The sequence below is a fragment of the Telmatherina bonti genome (genome assembly GCF_933228915.1).
Source record: "Telmatherina bonti genome assembly, chromosome: 14".
NCBI lineage: Eukaryota > Metazoa > Chordata > Actinopteri > Atheriniformes > Telmatherinidae > Telmatherina > Telmatherina bonti.
Genome location: NC_136612.1, coordinates 33,301,465 through 33,324,523, shown reverse-complemented (window position 1 = coordinate 33,324,523; position 23,059 = coordinate 33,301,465).

Genomic DNA, 23,059 nt, shown 5'->3' with positions numbered 1-23,059 from the left:
TTGTGAAAGATGGCTCCAGTACATAATTTATGTAGGTTTGACCTTAAAACTGGTAAGAAAGTTAGCTAACACATTATACACACTGGGTGAATACTTAAAGGTCCAAGTTGTCCTGTCAATGTCACCAATTAAATGTATACATTTTTTGTCTGAAATGAAATCAGAAACTGACTGGCACAAATTTAGGAAAAATAATCGGTTATGACCATTTTTCTGTCATTCATGAATTGCAGTTGCAAAAGACATCAAATGACAGCAGGTTAGATGTGTCAAATCACTGAAATTCAAGAAAATTATTGAAAAATGTTTCATTTGACATCATAGTGGAATAAATTCACTGTAGATTCAGATTAAATCTGGACTAAAACTCACATGATTCAGTTGACTGAACCATAAGACGGACTGAAACTGAAAAGAAACAGTGAGAAAGAACACTGTAAATTTGCCTGCTCTTCATTTCTATTCCTGTGTCTGCTTACACAAGCCGGCCACATGTGTCGATGTGTTGTACCAAAGCCCAGAAGAACTCGCCAGCTTAGTCGAGGCTTTTGTAGGCCATCGAGGTATGGGGGCTCTTTGTTATCGGTGGAACAGTGGTGGGTAAACACAAGATAAAGAGGCTGAGAGGGACTCTGCCATGTCTGTTTTCCCATCTTGTCAGTTAAAATGACTCAAGCCATTAAGGCAGTTACCGCAACATGCTGACAACATGTACGGATGCCACCTGGACCCAGATGTGCCTCAGTGGTGGGTAAATGGAGAGAATGATGGAGAGGAAGTTTAGGGGCTATGTCTGCGCCAGCATATGCCCCAACCTGTATGTCCTATTACTCTTCCTCTTAGGCTCCCAGCTTGCAAGACAGACACAATAAGCCATTGTTATGCTCTATAAGGGAGGACACAAAAGCCACAATAAGAAAAAAGAAGAAGTTAAATGGCTGTGAAGTCCCTGGCAACTACGATGCATTTTAAAAAAAAAAAACATTGTCTTTTGATATGCGGTACGAATAGAAAAAGGCAAAGGTATTGTTGACGGTTGCCCTTTCCCATGCCTGAATACAGGAGTACATATTTTCACACAGTGTCCATGGTTCAATGAAAGCGATCGCTTGGGAGCGAGGTTTTGTTTCCGCAGACAATCGCCGGTTCTGTTTAGAACAGACTTGGGACATCGGGATCATAAAGAACAGACCAGCGATGAGTGTGGAGACAACAAAAGCCTCTTGCACTCTCATCCCTGCTATTTCAAAGCAAAGACAATAGAGAATCAGCCTGATTGGTGCATCCGGCAGCATCATCTGGAATATTCAACTCCATGTCACTCAATCTCATCAGCAAATATCGCAGATGAGACTCACCGTCTGAGCCTCAGCGTCTCGCTTTCTTTCTCTTGTATTAGCAGAAGAGAATCAAGCATTTACAGAGCAAGGTCTCCTCTCAGTTGGGAATTCCATCATCCCATAAAGTTTTACAACAAAGCCCGACATTGACCTTCACGAGGTCAGAATTGGCCAAGCGCCTGTTTAAACGGCAAATACTCTTTATGGGTTCTTCACAAAAGATTTAGAAGAATAACATGATGCAGATGGTGATGTTGATGGGAAATGCTTCGGCAATGCACCACTCAGGTATTTTACATGCCAATTTTCATCACAATTCTACCCTCTCTCTGTCTGCCAAGATTCAATAATATTCATGCAAATATTCAATAAAACACGATTATAAATGTGCGGCACTTGAAAAGTCGTATGTGACATTATTTCTTTACAAAGCAATTAATTAAAAAGACACAAGCTTGACAGAGGGGATGTAAAATTACTGCTCTTATAAATTATCTGCTCATAAGATTCAATAATGAATGGCCTAATCATTTTATTACTGAATATCAGTGTGAATATGAAAATGGTGTGCATACATGAGCCCCCTCTGGATCGCCACCCCAGAGTTCTTGATGTCATTGCCAGAGACGCAGCCCCTCATGACCACCATGATGCCATTGCACTTAAAAAGGCTTTAGAGCACAAATCAATCACCGTACGCTGACAAATGAAAAGTATCACAAACTTAGACTTTTAATCTGCCAAACAATCTGGGCTAGGTCACCTCCCTTATTTGGGGAAGATTTTCTCACTTTTTCAATCAACCCTACAGGCTATCTTCATCTCTCTCCCCCCCCTCCACTACATGAGGCCAGTGGGGCTTGTTTCCCAGTGCTAGGCCACCCAGGGGAAATGTAATTCCCTTCCTCTGGTCGGTCAGGGGAGAGAGAACTTGGAGGAGGAGGGATGCTGCCTGGCTCCCTGATTAGGACCCGAGGATGCAACTGGCTTCTTGCCAGCGTGGTTTCACACACCAGCGTGCATGTTTAAGGTGATCAGAAAGGCTGCTGCAGAACTCATGACGTGCAACATAAAGCAAAACAAATGAGAAGCTGTGAATCATGAGGAAGGTGGGGCGAGCATCAAACAACTGCAGCCGCTGGCGGGGCTCTCCTGCTCTCCATGTCGCCCTCCTGCTGGGCAGCCACTGCGTATGATGAAGAAAACAGGTTAGGGAAGAGGGACCTCTCCCTGTCCATTACTCATAAAGGTCCTGGTGTTTCCAATCCGTATTCACAATAGGGTTTTTGAGTGATCATACACCAAATGCCATGATCACACACCAAACTGATTATAGTGCACTGTGAGGGGGGCCTGGCTGGGGGCACAATCCACTGCTGCAACCTTTAACTGCACGTCTCCTGTTCATTCACACTGCCGCCGGACAACACTATTAACAGGTGACTTGTGAATTGTTATTTGCGCCTTCAGGTGAAAATACTTCGTCTCTCCATTTGTCTTCAGTTGTCCCCCATTTCCTTCTTACTCAGAATTACATTCTCTAACAGCTTGGGTCTTACTTCCATTTCTGTGGCCATCACTCCTGCTGCTAATACCAGAGAGCACAGTACAGTGCTTCATAGCCTTGCGCACATTGAGCTCTGGGGGTGAAGATAAAAAATGAGATGGGTGAAAATGAGCTTATCTTGCAAGGTGGTCGGGGTTGGGAACAGGGGTAGAAACTGGCTTAAGCTGCATTTTCATTAAACCTAGAACTGCGCTTGAACTAAATATCGCAATTTAAAAAAAACACCAATGGAAACACTTACATTTAAAGAAAAACAAAAAATTACTAGAAGTTTTTATGCTCTCATGAGGTCTAAATGTTTTAAAAACACTTTTTTCGCATTTACATGTCCCCGGACGTGACATGGGGGTCGTGACGACTTCATTTCTGGTAAAGATGGTGCGGTGTGGAACAAACAACAGCAAATTTCAGAGTTTGTTTCAGAGAAAATAAAATTAGGGGAGAAAGGCTTCAAAAAGCCGTAGCAAATTCTCGGCAGCAAGTAGAAAACCGCAACGCAACACTGCAACCTTGCATAAGACGCTATTCTTGTAAAATCTCGTTGGATGAGACCCGTGGCTTATGCGCTAAACACTTGAATGGAAGCACCCAGAAATCGCACTTGTTTGTCTAAACTTACAAATATCTCTTAATTTGTGAAAAAATGTAATGGAAACGCAGCTTTTGACTTGATCGGATGCAGATTTGGGCATCTGACTGGGACACCTTGAAGACATTCTGGCCACAGTCAAACTGGACGAGACCCTAGCCAGACGTCAAAAACTCCACAGGGATTGGACACCTCATTTGTCCTTGGAACACCTTAGAATCCCACAGGAGGAACCGCGTAATGTGGCTGCAAAGGATGACCCCAAGCCCAGCTTTATTAGCCTGATGTCGCCCCCAGAAATGACAAAAATCTGGTGGATTGATGCCTCAAAGTGTACGTTTTGTGCTTATATCTGCTTCCTTTCAGTTTCCTTTCAATAAAGTAGTTAAGAGAATTGTCTTTATACCTTACTCAAAAACTTTTACACCAAAGTCCCATTTTAAAAACCTGATCAATCTGTCCTGAGAAAGAGGGCATCCTCAGTTGTGCAGCACTCACAACCACAACGCTTTAGCTGACAAGTGCTTGTGTGAATTACCAGCCTTTTCTGTCAGGAACAAAAGTTCCAAACCAAAGCTCTAGATGGATGGCTCAAAAGTGGCTTTTTGACTCTTCGGCAGGCAGTTCTTTTTGTCATTTTCTCACAAGATTCAGTACTGGCTTCTTTTTTTATTTTTTGTTTTGCCTCGAGCTAAAACCTCCAAACTCTAACCACTGCAGTGTTGATTGAAAACCACATCCGGGACGGCAATAAAAAAAAAAGTGACATGCTATTATTAAGTTGGGAGGTTCGTTGCAGTTATAATTTCTAAAGGACATTAATACAGCTGTTAGACATTTTGTTGAAGGAACGAGTCTGGATTTTAGTCTGAAATAGCACCTAACATGTGCTTTTTGGAACCCCTACTGCACACCACCTCAGATAAACCCTCAGATCTAACATGCCCTGTTTTATAAACGATGTGTTTTCAAATCTGTAGCAGTCTGTCTTGTAAGTGAGTGCTCGTCTCTGGATGACGATCCCTTGGCGAGCCTCCTCGCTGATTAATCCAGCAGATTCTCCTTTAATATCCAATTGCACCAATACATTTTAATGCAACCTGAGATCAGGAGATGAGACCTGTCCTTAAAAACTCCCTCTCCCTCCAGGCTTAGAGAAATGCCTGTCCTCTCTCAGCGTAATTGAAAAAGATGGATCTCACCAAGTGTTTCACCAACGCAGCGGGCAGGAATTGGATTGGGAAATGTGTTCTGTATCATATTGCTATGTATGTGTTCGCCAGAGGCTCGCACACAGTTGGTGAGTGCAACGTGTTCTGCTGCCCATACTGAAAGGCAGGAAAACAGAGAAGGAAGGCATTTGCAATTTTATTACTACTTTAATGGGTTTCTCTGTCATTCAGGAATTGCACTTTCTAATGCATTGGGCCCATAAATACAAGGTTCAATAGACAGCCGCTCTGCTCTCCTCATTACTCATACATTCATACAAATTAGAACAGAAGGTTGAATAAAATATGCTGTCCATTTCAAACGTGACACCATCAGAACTTGATCATGCATACAATCTAATCGGGGAATAATATTAAATGTAATATCTAAAACTTCCACGTGGCATCACTACATATGTATCTACAAATACTAATCATGTGAAATGTCATCCAAACAGCGTTGAGTGATTGACTGTGTGTCTCTCAGGTGAAAATTGAACCAGCTGCTTCTGACTCACTGTTCTGATGAAAAAAAAAAAAAAGTGTTGTGATGGCATGAGCACGACAGAGCCAAGTAGGATATGAATGGCAAGTTTTGTTACTACATCACACACTCAGGCTCCCTGGTGTGTTTGACTTTTTTTCTTCTCACAACGTCTTATTAACTCCAGACATCATAATAACTACTGTGTATATGTATATATGTAAAAAACATCAGTAGGAAGTTTTAGAGCTTTGTTCTAACATGGAGGAGGGGATATTTGCTTCTCAGACTGAGCCTGTAACACCCAATAAGCCAAATTTCATTAAACCAGATGGAGAGATGAAGCATGAGGAAGATAATTTGCTACAGATCAACAAAAAACTGAAAAGTACATCAATAAATTGCATATAAGATAAGTAATTTTGTCGATAACTACCACTGAGGTCAGAAATAACCATGTGGAACCATATGGTGGATGAACAACTGTGCCACTGCAAAGAAGAGAGTCTAGGGGTTGTGATGTATGACACTATCTGGCATGGATGTACCTACTTATGTACATAAAGTAAGGAAAAATTAGGCTTCATTTAACTTAAAGATATCAGATGGGCAATAGAAATGTAAGATTTGGTCTAAAACCAGAGTTTGATTTATCTTTCTGCCACCATTTTAGAACTGCAAAGAGAACAGTTGCATAAAACGTTCTATTTAAAGCAACACCGTATAAGTTTCCGACCTTAAAACTCTGTGCGTCCGACCTGTTTTAATGACACACTGATATTCATTATGTACATTCCTGGAGCCATTGTTGCGCTCCAAAGTCCTGAGGCTAGATAAATCCCCCACACTGCACTATTTTTTTTTCCAGCTCAGAGCATCACAACAGCAGTATTTTGCTTAACGGCACCATGTCACATGCCAGCTGGATATTAACACACTGGCTGTTTTCAATACACACCATTTCTGATTAAGCAAAGAAACCCAGGGAGGCAATATTGGAGGAAGAGATTTATAGAAAGAAAGTTAAGACAAGAACTGACTTTTACTGACTGGACAGGGCTCAGAGAAGAGACAGGATTGTAAGTGAATGCTGAATTAGACGTAGTTAGAGGGTACCACAATGTGAAAGTTTGCCACTGTTAAGTTTTGCCATGTTGGATTTTGATTCTTATTCCTCATTTTCTCGACAAAGGAGTTGTTATTTATAAATTTGGCATATATTAGCGTTTCTCCATTCTGGTCCAAGAGGACCACCACCCTGCATGTTTAAGCTGTATCTGCACTTCTCTACATATAGAAAAAATGATTGGGTTGATAACAAGCCTGTGGGGAACTCGACAAGGAGGTCCATCAATCTGAACTAGGTGTGTTTAAGTAATAAAGATCTAAAACACGCAGGGGAGTGGTACTAGGGGACCAGAATTGGGAAATGTTGGCTTATCTAAACACAGTTATCATAACATGGAATAATATGGATCATTGGTTGGTTTTAAATGGGATATGAAATATTAAATATATTGGATTTGACTGTCTGACTGTGATGGACTGGCAACCTGTCCAGGTGGACCCTGCCTTTTGCCCAGTGATTGCTGGCATAGGCTCCAGCTTCCCTGCGACCCATAGTTGGACTAATTGGTGTGGAAAATGGATGAATGGATGTGTATAAAAGAATCTTGATAGGATCTTGTTGTGAATTGGTGCAATGCCAATGAAGTTTAATCAAATCAGAGTTTTGAGTTTGAGAATAATCATTCATAGCGCAAATAAAAACACTTGCAGGTTCAAAATTCTCCAGCATGGAGAAGACCAGTTCTAGCACCAAAAAATGATCCACTACTGAACATTTAAACTATTTCTGACAAAAAAAAACCAAAACTTCGGCATATAGCTATCTGGAGGACATTTGCTATGAGACAATATTGCTGGAAAAAACTTTCATTTATTTTCAGTGGAAAAAGCATGTGAAGTATGAAAAGACTGTACTAACAATGTGGCAGACTGTCCTTCAGCCCTGTCTGACTTCCCTGCCTCATCTGTGGCAAACAGCATCAAGGCCACTGGCTCCTCTTAAAGAAACCTGATACCTGAGAATTATAAAGCTTCATCTTTTTTAAATGCTCAAAGGTTTTAAAGCTATAAACTTGAAAAAATGTTACTCAAACTGCTAAAAATTTTGATTATTTGGGGGGAGGAAAATGAACAGAATCAAACAAATCCATATTCAACATGGTGTGGTAGAAAAAAAACTCTGCAGCAGCTACATTTATCCACAATATAAAAGTTGAATGATGGACATAAGAAATTCTAAAAAAAAAAAAGCTACATTTTTTCATTTTGTTTTCCACTTCCTCATCTTCAGGTCAACGTGTCAAACCTGCATCTTAAATGTGATGACTGTCGGGCTGTGGAGTGAAAAACTGGGCGAGTTTTATACACGTTTGAGGAAACAGCCTCATTTTCTACAGAATCTCAGCTATTAAACCCATTACAAGCTGTTCCTGTGTGGAACTGATACCAGAGGTCTTCATGTTATAATATAATGACATGGTTTGGGTTCTTTGGTCGTGCACAGTAAAACACGGTCTGACTTTGAACTGCAGGGCTTGCAGGGTCCATACTTTGTGAAGTACAGCATGCCTGCGTGGCCATGCTCCTCTTCCTCTCACTGCTTCATTAGAGATTTTAAACTGGCCGTTGGTGTGGATGTGAACATGAATAGTTGACTCTCTTAACTGAAGAGTGACCTGTAGGCTGTACCCCACCTCTCGTCCAATGCCAGCCAGCTCTCTAAAAGGATTAGCGGGTGTAGCTAATGCTATGGTAAGCATGACCTACTTTGAGGCACATGTGTATTTTGTTATGGAGAAACTCTATGCAAAGGCTGAGATATTATTCAGTTGAAAAAAGTATATAGAAATGTAGGAAACGTTAAATATGACATGATGGAGCAGAATTGATTGTAAACATGTCTTACATATGGAAAGTTTGCAGAGAAGGTGACATTTCTTAGACCCAGCCATTAGTGTTGATCCAAAATGCTTCTGGCATTGATGTAAATAACTGGTTGCAAGATATTAGCTTATGATGGTTGTGTTTCAGCCTCATCCATTAGCAGCGAAGCAGCTAATGAGTCAAACAGGACGCAATGGAAACTAGAATTATTTCCACCGGCTTTCTTTTCACAATCGCATCCTTCTGGGAGGAAAGACCTACTTTGGCTTTGAAACGAGTCTAAATTTAAGCCTTTAGCTGGAATCTATGTGAAGCAGACAATTAGTAGCATTTCCGATTCCAAACACCAATGCCTGGCTGGCACTGTGACAAGCAATATAGAAAGGAAGTCTGACCTATGGGCTAGCGGAACCTCCATACCAACCCCCCTCCCCAACGCCACCTCGGTCTCGCCTTTCAAGTCTAAACTGTTTTCATAAACCAAAGCTCCATGGCCAGCCAACTGGAAGGAAGTGGGATGTCATGGGGAAAAGAAAAAAAATCAAGACGTGGTGATAAAAGAGAGAAAGATCAAGTGTGGATAAAAGAGATCAGTTCATCCTTCTGACTAAAATCGAGTGACAGCCAAAGACTGAGGATATGAGAAGAGAAAGCAACAATATGACTGAACTTTGAAAAAAAAGAAAAAAGCCTCAAATTGAAGGTGTTCAACGTACGATGTGTGGCAACCTCTCCGACTCCAAAAAGACTCGAGTCTGTTGCAGGAAAATGACAAGATGATGTTGGTTTTCATGCTATTACTTCTTAATTCGAAGGACAGAACATGCAGTTTTCCATGTATATGATTGTATTTTTTGTTTTTCCTGAACTTCACAGCCTTATTAGTATGATTGATGAGTCCTGAGCCCAGAGGAGCGTGTCATTCCCACAAGAATCTGTCGCACAACGGCAGCATTCAGAGCCAAAACAGCACCCGCTCTTTCCAGTAAAACATAAAGCTGCAGGTATACAGCTACAGCAGCCGCTATCATTAGACAGTAAGTGTCATGGGGAGCTTGGAAATGGAGTGCATCTAATCAGGGCAAAGGAAAGAGTCCCTTCCTCCAGCCTCCCAGAGGAGGCAGCTGTTCCCAGGCCTTCCACCACTTGTTCATTAATTACTGTGAATTAATGCTTTTCTGCCACCGAGAATAAATAAAAAGATTGCAGTAAGGCCTCACTAATCAAAAGTGGCTTTTATTAAATACTGTGAAAATGTCAGCTGGTTGTGGCTCAATTGGAAGGAGGACAATCTGATCCAGCTCCTCTCCAATCAAACATCATGTCTTGCAGGTCGGGGCTAGATTGCCAGCACCTGTTTCACGAGGCTTTGAGATGTGCAGGCTTTGCCCAGAGAGAGGGAAAATGGGGAGGGGGCAGCAGTTTATATCCACAGCCAACCTTCAGCGAGGCTGCGAGTTAGTTCAGCCTCAAAGGAATCTACATCAAATAAGACTATTGACTTCCAGCACTTGCAATGTTCCACTGGAGGAGCCCTTTGTTTGGCCAGTTTTGTCTGTCTCTGTGTGTTTGGAGATGGCGGCGACTCCGCCAACCTGCGGCTCGGCCTATCAATACACTGCTAGGAAATGTGATTCTCCAAACACTGATGATCTGGGATATTGATGCATCTGTTGATCGCATTTGCAATAATGTTTAGTCTGCAAAATGTGGAGGATGAAACAGGTCAGGAGGAAATATAGTCCTGCAATAAGAAGGATGTGTTAAACCCAACGTTATTGAATTTACAATGACAAGTGAAAGCATCGATTGTTCCTCATGCAGATCTGTTATTTTTCTTCTCATCATATAAAACTTGCATTATTAAACTGGAAAAGACAATCTGCTAATTGCTTCAGTGCTTATGAGGAGAGAAATTAGCGCGTTTTCAGATAATTAATACTGCAGCCTGTAAATTCTGGTATAATGTCTGGATTACTTTAATGTTTACCCATTAAAACAAGAACAGCCGCCTTAGTGGTGTCGAGGGCATCCACAGCTAATGTTACTGAATTTCTCTTCATTTTGCACATCTTCTGTGAAACAAACTGATGTGAGTAGATGATGTAAACAAGAAAACGTATTTTGTTTTTTTTTGTATTGATCCGTGCTCGAGTCAAACCAGCTGAAGTAGACGCATTTGAACCACTTGTTACTTTTCACTTGGACTTTCAGGACATATTTCCCCTGAAATTTGCAAATGTTTTTAATTCAGCCTGACACCAGTATGAAATCACGTTAGTTTATTGTTTGAGGAGAATAAAAAAAGGAGGCAAATAATATAGTTTCTGTAAAGGCTCTAAAAAATGTCCCAGATGGGGAAAGTTTACCATCAACCATCTGGTTAAAGCTTAAAAAAAGTTGACTTTAACCACATATTTTCCTGATTCTTACCAAATAGTTTAAGGCAGTGGTTCTGAAACTGGGGATTGGGAACCCCATGGGGGTCAAAAGATAATTTCAGATAAATGTAAAGTGGATGGTGATAGCTCAGGAGGCAAAGCAGGCTGTCCAGTGACTGGAAGGTTCGATTCCTGCTCCCAGTCTGTCGCCTCCTTGCCTCTGGTGTCACGTGGCTGGTGTGTGAAAGTGAATGAATGTTTCAGTGGTGGTCAGCGTTGGCAGCTGCGTTTCTGTCAGCGCGGCAGCCATAGCTACATATGTAGCTTACCGTCAGCATGTATAAATGAGGAGTGAGTGAATAAATGACTCAATGTTAAGCACTTTAGAAATCTAACCTATCATTATGAAATTATACAGTATAGCCTACATTTATTAAATTAGGTTAGGAGTTTTAGCAATTATTGTAAAGATAAATCTGTGAAATTAGCACATTATTTATGTAAACACATTAAGCAATAAACAACAAAGCGAGACACATATTCAAAATCGGAATTTGGCATCTTCTCCACCAGAGAAGTTGATTTTAAGCAATTCCTGTATTCCTTCGCTCATTTTCCAAACTGCTTTGTCCAATTAGGGGTCGCAGGGAAGGTGGGGCCTATCCCAGCAAGCATTGGGTGAGAGGCAGCACACATCCTGGACAGGTCGCCAGTCCATCATGGGGCCAACACAGAGAGACAAACAACCATTTACACATACATTCAATCAGAGACAATTTAGAGTAACCAGTTAACCTAACATGCATGTCTTTGGACTGTGGGAGGAATTTTAACCAATCCACCAGAAAAAAACACTTTACAATCCTTATTTATGAAGAATCTGACAGTTTTCCAGCTTTACATTCACAGGATGGCAGCAGGATGACCCATTAACATCCTCAGTTGTTGGGGGGGTTGGGGTCGCGATCACCAACATGCTATCTTTGGGGTCACAGCTCTAATAGTTTGAGAACCTCTGGTTTTGGGAACTCAAAATTAAACAAATGTCAAAAATAATGACCAGAAACAAAACAATCGGACTCAGCAAAAAGTACCAGTACAACTCAACCTCCAGTTTACTGGGAGAAAGTCTTGGTTTTCACCTACAGCTGGGAAAAAGTGATCTTCATCAAACAAAAAATCAATAATGATTTTTCTTTTTCAAAGACGGTATCAACGCTGTCGCAAAACATGTACATACCAAAACACACACCTATACACACATCTTTATACAGTACAGGCACCTAAACATACAAATGTGTCCAACTGGCATGTCTGAAAAGTGGCAGGAAGAAGTAAAACTTAGTTGTTCTTACCTCATATCTGTATACTGTGCGCATGTACATCCATATACAGATACCTGTATGTTTGTACATACATCCACTCTGTATTCTTTCATTAATTAAATAACTATCAGGTACAATAATCCATCTATTTCTGAATATTTATATCCTTACTTTTATAAATTAGCTTTCATGCAATGATTAATGTGTGATTTTAAGTTTGGGCTAATTAGTGGTGCATTATGTTGAGATATGTCCAGTTTTGTTGAACTTTTAAACACAAAATAGCAACAAAATGTTGAATTTTTTTCTTATTCTACAAACTGGTAAGAGGTGGTTGGTCTGTGTTCGATAGGAGCCAAATCAAGATGATTTCTAACCCCAAACGAGACCTTTTCAACATGTAAATGTTATTTTGAAACATTTCACCACAAACAACGACTTGGGTGGAAATATACAACAATTCATTACAAAGAGGATTTTAGGTAAAAAAAAACAAAAAAACAAACTCAAGTTTGCCTATTAAAACAGGAAAAAAACCTGTTTGCTTCCAAAAAAGTTTGATAATTGGTAGGAAGTAACTTTCAAGCCCAAAAGCAAACAAGAAAAAGCTGCTTTCATTCGCTGAATTGTCCAAGTTAAGACAGAAAACAAAAAGAAGACGAGAACAGGAGATGGATGAGGATAAATCAGACAGCAACTGATGAGCTGATGAGAACAAATGAGGGGCCTGGTGATTCAATGTTAGACTGACACTTCCCAACCAAACACAGGCGGTAACACAAAGCTGCTTCAAACAGATGGAAAAGAAAACAGCTGCGGCTTTTAATTGGTCACACATGCCATATCAAGCAAGCAGCCCATCTAAAACAATACAACTGTTTCCTCTTCAGCTTCTTCCGAGATAACTTGGAAGGATTGTTTGACACAAGGACACAGACGCTGACTTGGCTTTCATATATACACAACGCTCTGTGAGAGTAATACTCGCTTGTGCTTTTGTGCCACAAAACAATAAAGCATTATTTGAAGTGACTGAATTTTATGACAGCAGAAGCTATGATAAGGAATACAGAGCGTTCAGTATGAGCAACAAGTGAAAGCAGTGGCTGCAGGGTTATGATGTAACTTGTTTTTCCTGATTTAAAGTGATATATTTGAGTATTTGTCATATAATTTAGGAGCAGGACTGCTGGTGGTGCAACAGCTACAACAGCATTGCTGTTTTTCTGTTTTCTATTTAAAATCTAGAGCAGGATTTGTGCTTTGCAAGCTCAGAAAAGGCTGTATTTTATATTAAAAAATAGTTCCTGCTTTTGGTTCACCTTCAGATAATTTCTCCGCATTCAGATGAAGTTTTGTTTCTATGCTGCGTTTTAGGTTTCAGCGACTGTCCTTGTCCTCCTCAACCTTCCGTCTTGTTGCAATCTTTACTGCAGTGTTGCTGAGAGAAAACCCCAAATTGGAAGGAAAAACAGTCATGTTCCCACAACAACTGGGCTTTTTCCTCTTTTACTTGCATTTTATTTATTCAGTTTATTTCGAAGAAACAGTGCCCATTATTGACTTTTTAATTTGGATTTTATATGTAAATGTGCCATTTTCATCTCTACTCCATTGACAACATCCTAAAGATACTTTACATTAAAGAAAAGAAGCAGCAATATGAATACTTGGTAATATATAAAACAACACAAGTACAGTAGAAGATATGGTAGACTACATGAGTACAAGATAGATTAGTTTTAATCCATTTATTGAGTTTGTGCAAGCTGCTGGTTTCTCTTGAAGGATTTAAGAAATGTAAGAGAAATACCTGAACTGCCAGCAAAGTGGTACCACGCGAAGTGGTGAATTGGACAGGTGCACTTTAACAGATCACCAAGGCCAGTTCTGAACAGCTGAATTGACTTATGGTATTTTTATTTTATTCAGTTAGAAAGGACCATGTTGCACTTTGAACATAAATGTTTCCATTTTATATGCTGTATGAGAGTTAGACTTATGCTAATTTCATCTGCAGTCACCTGGCAGGGCACAATAAAATCCCATCCCACCCAGCATATATCAGTTCCCGTTTGTTTAAATAAACCACCGTCCCAGTATAGGTAAACAGGAAGGTCATAGAGTAATTTATAGTTAATTCAGCCTCCATCCAAATTATCTGGGTGTGTTTGGTGAGTTTTGATGTTGTACAATTTAAATATGTGTTTATACTATAAAAAGAGTTTATATTAATCTTAAAAGTTTGATTGTGTATGTAGACGGACAGAGTGATTGCTCTTTGCAGCTTAAACTGCTTAAACAATCTCAGAAAGCTTTCCATGAGGTTTAGAAGGAATTTTGGGTCATCTCTCCAGAGGCACATTGGAGAGGTCAGGCACTCATGTTGGATGATCAGACCTGGTTTGTCGTCTCGGTTCTAGCTTATCCCAAAGGTGTTCTAGTGGCACGAGGTCAGGTCTGCGCAGATGAGTAAAGTTTGTACACCCAACTCATTCAATGTCTTTATGGACCTTTTTCCCATTTCATGTCAATGTTCTGACTTGCAAACAAATGCAGTCCAAAATTTCTCACAATATCACGTCTGACTGAACCAGACAAACGAGGAATTTGGTCTGTGAAGAGGAACCGTATCACCAGATGTTTCCATTAGCCCCCAAACTGCACAAAACCTAAATGTTGCAATAAAAACTGGCAATAGAAAAACTTCCCAAATATGGCGTAAATGTTTTTATGGTCTCACACGCTGGTTTTTCAGATGTGTTGATATAGAAGTACATCACTAAAGTGTGAATGCATTTTTTTTTTTTTTTTTTAAAGCATTTACACATGACCACCTAGTTTCAGGTAAAGATGATCCAGCATTTATGGACCTTACAAACAATTAAAGAGAAAAATATAACCTCCTTCATAGCAAACAACAGCAAAATGCAGAATTTTACGAAGAATACAAAAAAGAAATGAAGGAGAATGGCTTCGAAAATCCGTGGAGAATCCTCCACAGCAAGTGGAAAACCCTAAAAAAAACCAAACACTACCTGGCAAAAGCCATAATTCTTGTAAAACTCATCTGCGGGGTGAGATTTTATGAGAACTATGGCTTATGCCATTCAATGGAAACACATGCAAACGGCAACTGGACTTTGTCAAAATTTTAGAAATATCTTTTATTTTGTGAAAAGCTGTAATGCAAACGCAGCTTATGGTTATGTTTCTATGGTTATGTTTTTATCAACTGTATTAAATCAAAGAGGGACGATTAGCAAGTGGTGGCTGCTGCACTTCATTTATGTTCCATCATCTAAAACTGGTTGGAAGGATGAACTTCACTGATCCTGGAAACACAACTCAAGTACCGAATTTATCATTTTTAAATGACACGTGAAAGAAAATAAAGCCATTTAATCTTAAAATGGAAATTATTTAATCTTATTTCCTTTTCCCTTCTTTTTTGGTTCCTTTTAATGTTAAATGATGCTAAATTTTAATGTTTTAATGTACCTGTAAAGCACTTTGAATCACCCTGCTGCTGAATTGTGCAATCCAGATAAACTTGCCTTATTATTTTTACTTCTAGGGCAAGAGGAATACGTAGATTTTTTTTTAAAGTTAAAGTCACCCATATATTCCTTCTTTTCCAATAAAACTAAAATTTTAACAAACTGAACAAAGTTTTTCCAGTTCTGAACTCTGGGGTAATGCATATGTCTGGGTACAAAAAAAATCTCACAGTATAGATGAGGTGATCCATCTGTTCTATGTAAAAATGAAATGCTGAATAAATTAATATGAATGATCCAGTTAACAAACTGTCCTCGGCCAAGCCAGCAGGAAGTGGAGAAGCTGCCAAGCCACCAGGTTTATTTGGCCAACATTTGGCAGATCATTCTTACCCTCTTATTAAGTCAACGCAGACTACATGCAAGCCACAGACAAATCCATATCATGAAAATTGAGACTAAATATTTGTAATAGGACTAAATATTAAACAGATTCGGCAGTGCTGTGGGGGGGGGGGGGGGGGGGGGGGGGCAATCAGTTTGAGTCAACAGGTTTTAAATAAAGTGATGGATCTGCTAAGTTTTCACCTTCGCTGTTTCATTTAAAAACCTTTTTACGTTTGTTAAGCAAACAAAAATGAACTTGTCAATCCCAAAATATAAAATTAGCAAAAGATTTTCCATATTCATGGGATCATCCTGACTCCCATTCAATTTCTTTTAAAGAATCAACCCCTTTCTCAGCACGCAGACAGTTTGAGACTCTACATCCGCCATGGACCATCTTTCAGCCTTTATGGAGTAGGCAGAGATACCATGAGAAGAATCACTTTGAAGTAGCCTTGGTTACTTTGACAGTTTTCTTGCCGGATGGTAAATTGCTTAAAGCTCACCGCAAACAAAGCATTATGCAAAATACATGCAATTAATCACCGAGAGGGCGGTTCATATTTTTATGATTATTAATGGCCTTTGCCATGCTGTGGGGTCATCTCACCTGGTTGAAATATTTACATCATAAACAGCATGAATTATGGGGGTTGCAGGAAGGGCGTTGCTTTAAAATACAGTTTCCTTTATTTTCATCAGCTGGGACGGCCAGGAACTAGCCAACCGCAGAGCTCTGTATGGAAATGAGAGGCTCACTCTGGTCATGTGATGCCTGAAGGACATTGTTAGGATTCAAATCTCCCGTTGGTCAGTCGCTGCGCTGGGAAGAAGTGAAGGAAGTAGCTTCCAGCTCATTAGCCACAGCGTGAGATCGATATGGCATTGCTGCAAACAGTGATTGAAACGTAATTCAGATGAGTTATGTGTTTCATAACTGTGAATAATCGACGGAGCAGGCTGGATGATTTCACATTGCTGATCACTTTTGACCTTTTGCAGCTTCTAAGTTTCAAAATGTGAAACTGAAACAAGAAAGCACATTCAGAGAAGTCCAGAAAAACTTTTAAATTGATGTCAATTGTTTACATCCCTTCAGGCTAGTGAAAAAACTAAAGAAAACCAAGCAGGTTTTCCATGTTTATCTACATTTGATTTGGCATCTTGTCTGCAGAAAGTTTATTAAGAGAACAGATTTAAACTCAGAAGTTGCCACAATGTTTGTGAGGACAGTGCATGTAAAGTCTGCTCACATGCTTATCCAACTGCAAAATGACTGCAATATCTGAATGTGAAAACTTCAATTATTAATATTTATGAATCGTAGATATACCAATACAAGCTGATAAAATACTGAATTACAGGCTGCTTGGTTCACTGGCTGCCACTTTTACTGCCGAGACTTTGTGGATTTAAGGTCAGCTATTAATTAGTAAATTAAATATGCAGCATGTTAATGTTTTAAGAATGAAGGAAAGATGTGAGTGTTTTAATTTATTATTCTGTGACTCTGGCAAACGTCCTGGTGGTTGGAACAACCACAAATTCTGTTATCAATAACTTTAATGAAGCTGTAATGAGGTATCTTTTAAATACTGTTTATTTGCCAAACTTTTACATTTTAAAAATTGCAAGGTGCTTTGCCATATTTATATGTATGTTGTACTCGTCATATGATTCAGGACTAATGAGTTATTAAAAACTGTTTTAAAGCAAAGTGAAATACAGTGATATTTAAATTCACCACTTCCTTTATGTAATATACATAATAATATACTGAGTTGTAGTTGGGTAGTTTCCACTGTTTGGAAATTGTAAATTTGCACAGAAACATTATGGACTTCTTATACATTTTTAAAAAATATATTGTGTATACCCTATGAGAGATTGTTAAAATTAATTTTCACCCAAATCTTAATGATTAGAAATTACCTGAAGAAATCAGCATCATGTAGTGGATGTGATTTATTTCCTTCAATAACATAGTAAAATCTCAGTTCAAAATTAAAATGTCAAACATACATACTTTATCAAAATAGTCTGACTTTGCACAAATAAAACCACCTTTGCTGCTAAATAACACTTAAAACTGACACAATGCTAACACTCCTACTAATTATTCTTACCAATACTAATGCTAACTACTGCCACTGTTTACTACTATCTTATGGGACCTACAGCTAACCAAAAACCCCTTTACCTACTTAAATCTCTGCTATTGTGCTAACCACTGTGACTTCTAGTTGTTGATAACAATGGCTACAGCATGGCTACTGCTAGTTACTATTACAGAGAAAAAGAACTACTGCTATTATGATGGCTAAGACCTGCTATTAAGCAAACGATTGCTTCTGCAAACTACCCATTGCTAGTGTGCTAGCCAATGCTACTGCTAATAAATAATAACAGCAGCTATAGCACTGTTGCTACTAGTAACTACTATTAAGAAAACAATGACCATAACAGTTAAACTGCTATTAAATGACTTGCTGCTTCTGCTAACAAACAAAACCAAACTGCTAGCCACTGCCGCTGGTAATGAATGTCAGAAATGGCCACAACACTGCTATTACTCATTTCTGCTATCGCGTGAAGAACAACTGCAGATACTAATGGCTAAGCACTGCAATTCAGCTAACCTCTGCTACAGCTAATCATTGACATCATTGGTTGCCAAATTGCCATTGCCAGTTATTGTTGTAGAATTATTCACATTTTTGTGGTAGATACTACAAAAAAATGATAGTTAAGCCCTGCTGTTGAGCTAACTGCTTCTTTAATAACAAAAAACCCTACTTCAATTTTGCTAACATCTGGTACTGCTAATCACTGTTAATGGTAACAGCATAGCTGATGCAGGTTACAATATAAAAAAAAAGAGCTAGAGAGATAGCAAAGCCCTCCTTAGTCAAGCCATTGCTTGTCATGGGAACAAATTTTGCCATAATTGTCTCAGAAATGATTGCGATAGATAATATTGCGTCATGTAATTACTGTTGCTATTTTGAGACCCTTTTCAACTATAATAACAATAAAGCCATAATAATGCAAGTGCATTATCAAAGATTAACATACATGATTTCTGGAGAATATTTATCTCGATGTGCAGACGAGTTTATGCTCGTCTGGTCCCCAGTCTACTAAAACAGATCAGGATTTCTCCTGGGGTTTTTTGGCAACGAGGTTATCTGGAACATATGGTTTCTAAACACTGTGCAACACAGTGGCATAGTCTATGGTCAAGCTCATATATGTTCCCTATATGTCTGGACTTGAACAGAGGCGGAATGGCAGGATTGAATGTCTTTGATTGCCTTCTGTATGTCATTTTTCATATCATTGTAAAGTTGTGGAATTGCCCTTTGTGACATGTATGCTCATTTAGCAAATTCATCCTGGCTGTGAAATGTTTGCTACATTTTTTAAATTGTTGCATTTTTGACAATATTAAAGGGCAGTATCGCTTTACCAACAACGCTGTCTGGGTGCACACCATGTTTGTTTTTAATTTGTCTGTTAGACACCCCAATGATCGTGGACTGTTGGGAAGATGGAGCTAGCCAAGTTGGGAAAACTACAGTTGATGGTTGTGTTTTAAGTGGAGATGGAAGCTTGTTCTATAATTTAGTTAATATTGTCTTAAAAATAAATGCGGCACTCACTCACACTCTCACCCAACGTGAGAGAGAGAGAGAGACAAAAGAAAGACAAATGAAAATTATTGCGTCAAGCAAACTTATTGCGCACATTTTTTCTTATTGTGCGATTAATTGACTTATTGCTTTTTGCAACAGGCCTAACCACTGCTGCCGCTAACTACTGCTAAAAGCAATGCTAACTGATGAATTACTGGGATGAAAGATAGCCTACTAGCTAATTGTCTGAGCACAATCCTACTACTTGGTACTATGGTAATCAAATAATAATTTGAATACAGATGCCAGCTTTGAAAATCTGCAAGGAGTAAAGCAAGTAATAGCTTGCTTTACTCTGATTAACATTATAAAGGCAGTAATGGAGAAAAACTATGCCATTTTCCATCTTTAAGCAAAGAGGTCAAGGCCCTATCAATGATTCAAATGCACAATGCTTCTATTTTCTGCATGTTACTGTACCTGCATCCAAACACAAATACAATTTAATTTGCCTGGATGTGATTCTGTACAATGCGAATCAAGCGAATAAAACCTATTCCCTCAGTTCCTTTTTGTTCTATTCTATTCCTTTGGATGGTCTGTAAATGCTGCTGTTGTTGTGTGCAATACAGCAGCCAGTTTTGAGAGAAGGAAATCGTCCTTGGAGCAGATCATCAGGAGAGAGAAAGAGCGAGGATGCCTCCACCCCCTGTTGTTTGTCCGGGATGCCAAGCTCACGCTCAGCATGCCAGGCCCCATGCGGGTGCCCAGGCCGGCCGGAAAAGACAGAGCTCTTGGAAGACTCTGGTCTGGTCTGAGCCAACACGACGCTCATGCCAGGCAGAGCAACTGTGGCCAGCGTCTGCTAGTGCATCTCTCTCTTGTACCCATCGGCAAACGACAGACCTCAGGAGAAAGGATGCAACCATCAGGGGACCGCTAGTCCATCCGGGCTGAGCTAGAGGACAGACCCCATGTGGTGGCGAGTGGGAGGCTTGGAGCTTTTCTGAAACAGCTAAAAGCCTGGTATCTTGTTTCAGTTTTTCAGTGTTGACGTCTAATTTAAGCCAAAGTATCCCAACGGCATGTGAAAATGCTATACTGAGCATTTTAGACTCAAGTAAACAGCAACAAAGTCCAATTAATAGTAAATTTATTGCAGCTGGAGGTGATGTTGGAGGTGGGAAATTAAGGTCACATGTCCCACAAATCCCACTGCTTCCTGTCAAATGAAGGATATTGGTTGTGGTGGATGCAGTGTTTGCTTTTTTTTTTGCTTTCATTGACTGAAGGAGATACATTAGATTTGGCACTATCTGCCAATTTCAAGTCAATACTGTAACCTTTAGGCATGTCCTGACAATTGATAGTGTCAAGTATACTCAGCTTTAAAAGAGCAAATCAGCATTTGCCTACAAGGCAATATTTTTTCTTTTGTTTTGTAAACACATTTTAAATAAATAATACACCTAAGTTGAGGACAAATGGGGTGCAAATGATTTATTTGTTGAGAATTTTTGGGGGGACTGCTAAATCTATTAACAAACCTTTTTATTTCTTTATTTATTATTATTTATTAATTCAAGTGTATTTAATTTTTTTATTATTATTATTCACATTGTTCATTTCATTTAAACAAATGACACCCAGTATGACGACAGATGTGGACATTAATGATTTGTTGAATTTATATATATGTGTGTGTATATATATATATATATATATATATATATATATATATATATATATATATATATATATATATATATATACAAGTTAATCATTAAAATTGCTAATAAAAGAATAATAAAAATAAAAAAATACACCATATATGTATATATATATATATATATATATATATATATATATATATATATATATATATATATATATATATATATATATATATATATATATACATATATGGTGTATCTTTTTATTTTTATTATTCTTTTATTAGCAATTTTAATGATTAACTTGAATAGAATTATTTAACTGGGGCTTCTTTAAATCTTATAAAAAATATTCTTAAATCTTTCTTCTGTTGGATATTATTTCAGACCTCTACTATAAAAATAAATAGGCAAACAACAAAAATAATAAACATCTTAAAAAATTATGTTTATTATTATGATTGTGATTATATATTTTTAATACGATCACTTTGTAAGTTAAATGGACTTCAGGAAGAATAGCTGATGCTACGCAAAAGCAAATGGCTTTTAGCCAAAGCTAAATAAACAAACAAACAAACATGTTAAATAAGATTTTTTTTTTTTTTAACTATCTCAGATATCATGTCTGAAAGGGAGTAGGAACCTATATGTAAATACTTAATCTCTACCACCTCCCAGTTTTCAATCAGGCAGCATTTTTCTCTTTCTAGCTGATTAAATCTACACAATCATCTACACACAGGTCAGGAACCATCGGCAACCACACAAGGTAAATATGACTAATAGGTAAAAATAGATCAATCCCTTTTACTGGAGACGTTTTGTTATCAGAAGTGACTTTTATAATTTGTCCAGATTCATGTTTCAGATCATTTCTTTGAACTTGATTACACCTTTATAGGGTTGAAAAAATATTCCACACTTCTCACAGATGTCCATTTTTAGTGCTTTGAAGTGATATTTTTCTCTCAAGTTGTGATCTCCATCTTTATCAATGCACATTCGCTGCATGTTTCCTGGTAGCGTGTTGCGCCTGGCTTTACAAATAATCTATTCAGTTTTATATTATGATAAAAGCTTTTGACCGACTCAGCAGACCAGTCTCTAAATCCTGCAGGATCAATGACCCTGATCAATTATTTAGGAGTACACTGAAGTTTTAGTGAGGTTTCATACGTAAAATATCTCCACTGTTTATTGAACGGGTGAAAAATGACATGTCTGTAGATCACAAAATATTTTACTCTGATCAATAATGCAATTATTCTTCATAGTAGTCCTGCTTGTTATGAAGTTTCCAGGAGATTTGATCAATAATCACACAAAGAAATAGTTAATCGTTGCTCTAATTCAAAGTCATTCTTTCACTTATTATTAGTATAATTCCTAAAGAACGTCAATTTTATTTTATTTAAATTTAAAAAATAATTTGTTTCTATCAAACCATGTTTTCCTTTTCAGTCAGTTTTTTTAAATATCCTTTCCAGCAAATATTAGCATCATCTGCAAAGAAAATAAACAAAAAGATTTAATGTCTTACATACATGTATGTAACTCTGTTCATATTGATGCACCCCCCCTAAACAAAGCTCTTTAATGTTGGAATTATTCCCTCTTTAGCATGAGAAAAAACCTGCCACTGAATGTGGTCTTGAAGTTATTCGGACCTCCCACATCAGTCACAGAGAGCTCCACGGTACCGGCGTCATCTGTGCTCCCACACCAGGTTCAGGTCAGGGAGGAAACACTTCAAGGCGGACGTGACACCCCCTCAGATTCATTTTCAATAAGATGCGAGAGAGCAAAGTGGTTCTGAGTGGGTGGGTGGGTTACAGCATGGCAGGTGAGTCCAGTCCCTTCAGACTCACGTCCAACATGTAACATATTCAGCGTTTGTGGGCATGGAACAGTTTCTGTTTTCTATTCCAATAAAAATGATGGAAAACAGAAATCACGGCGGTGGCGAGTTGTCTGACTAACAATGCCAAAAGAAAATGACCACCTGGATTTAA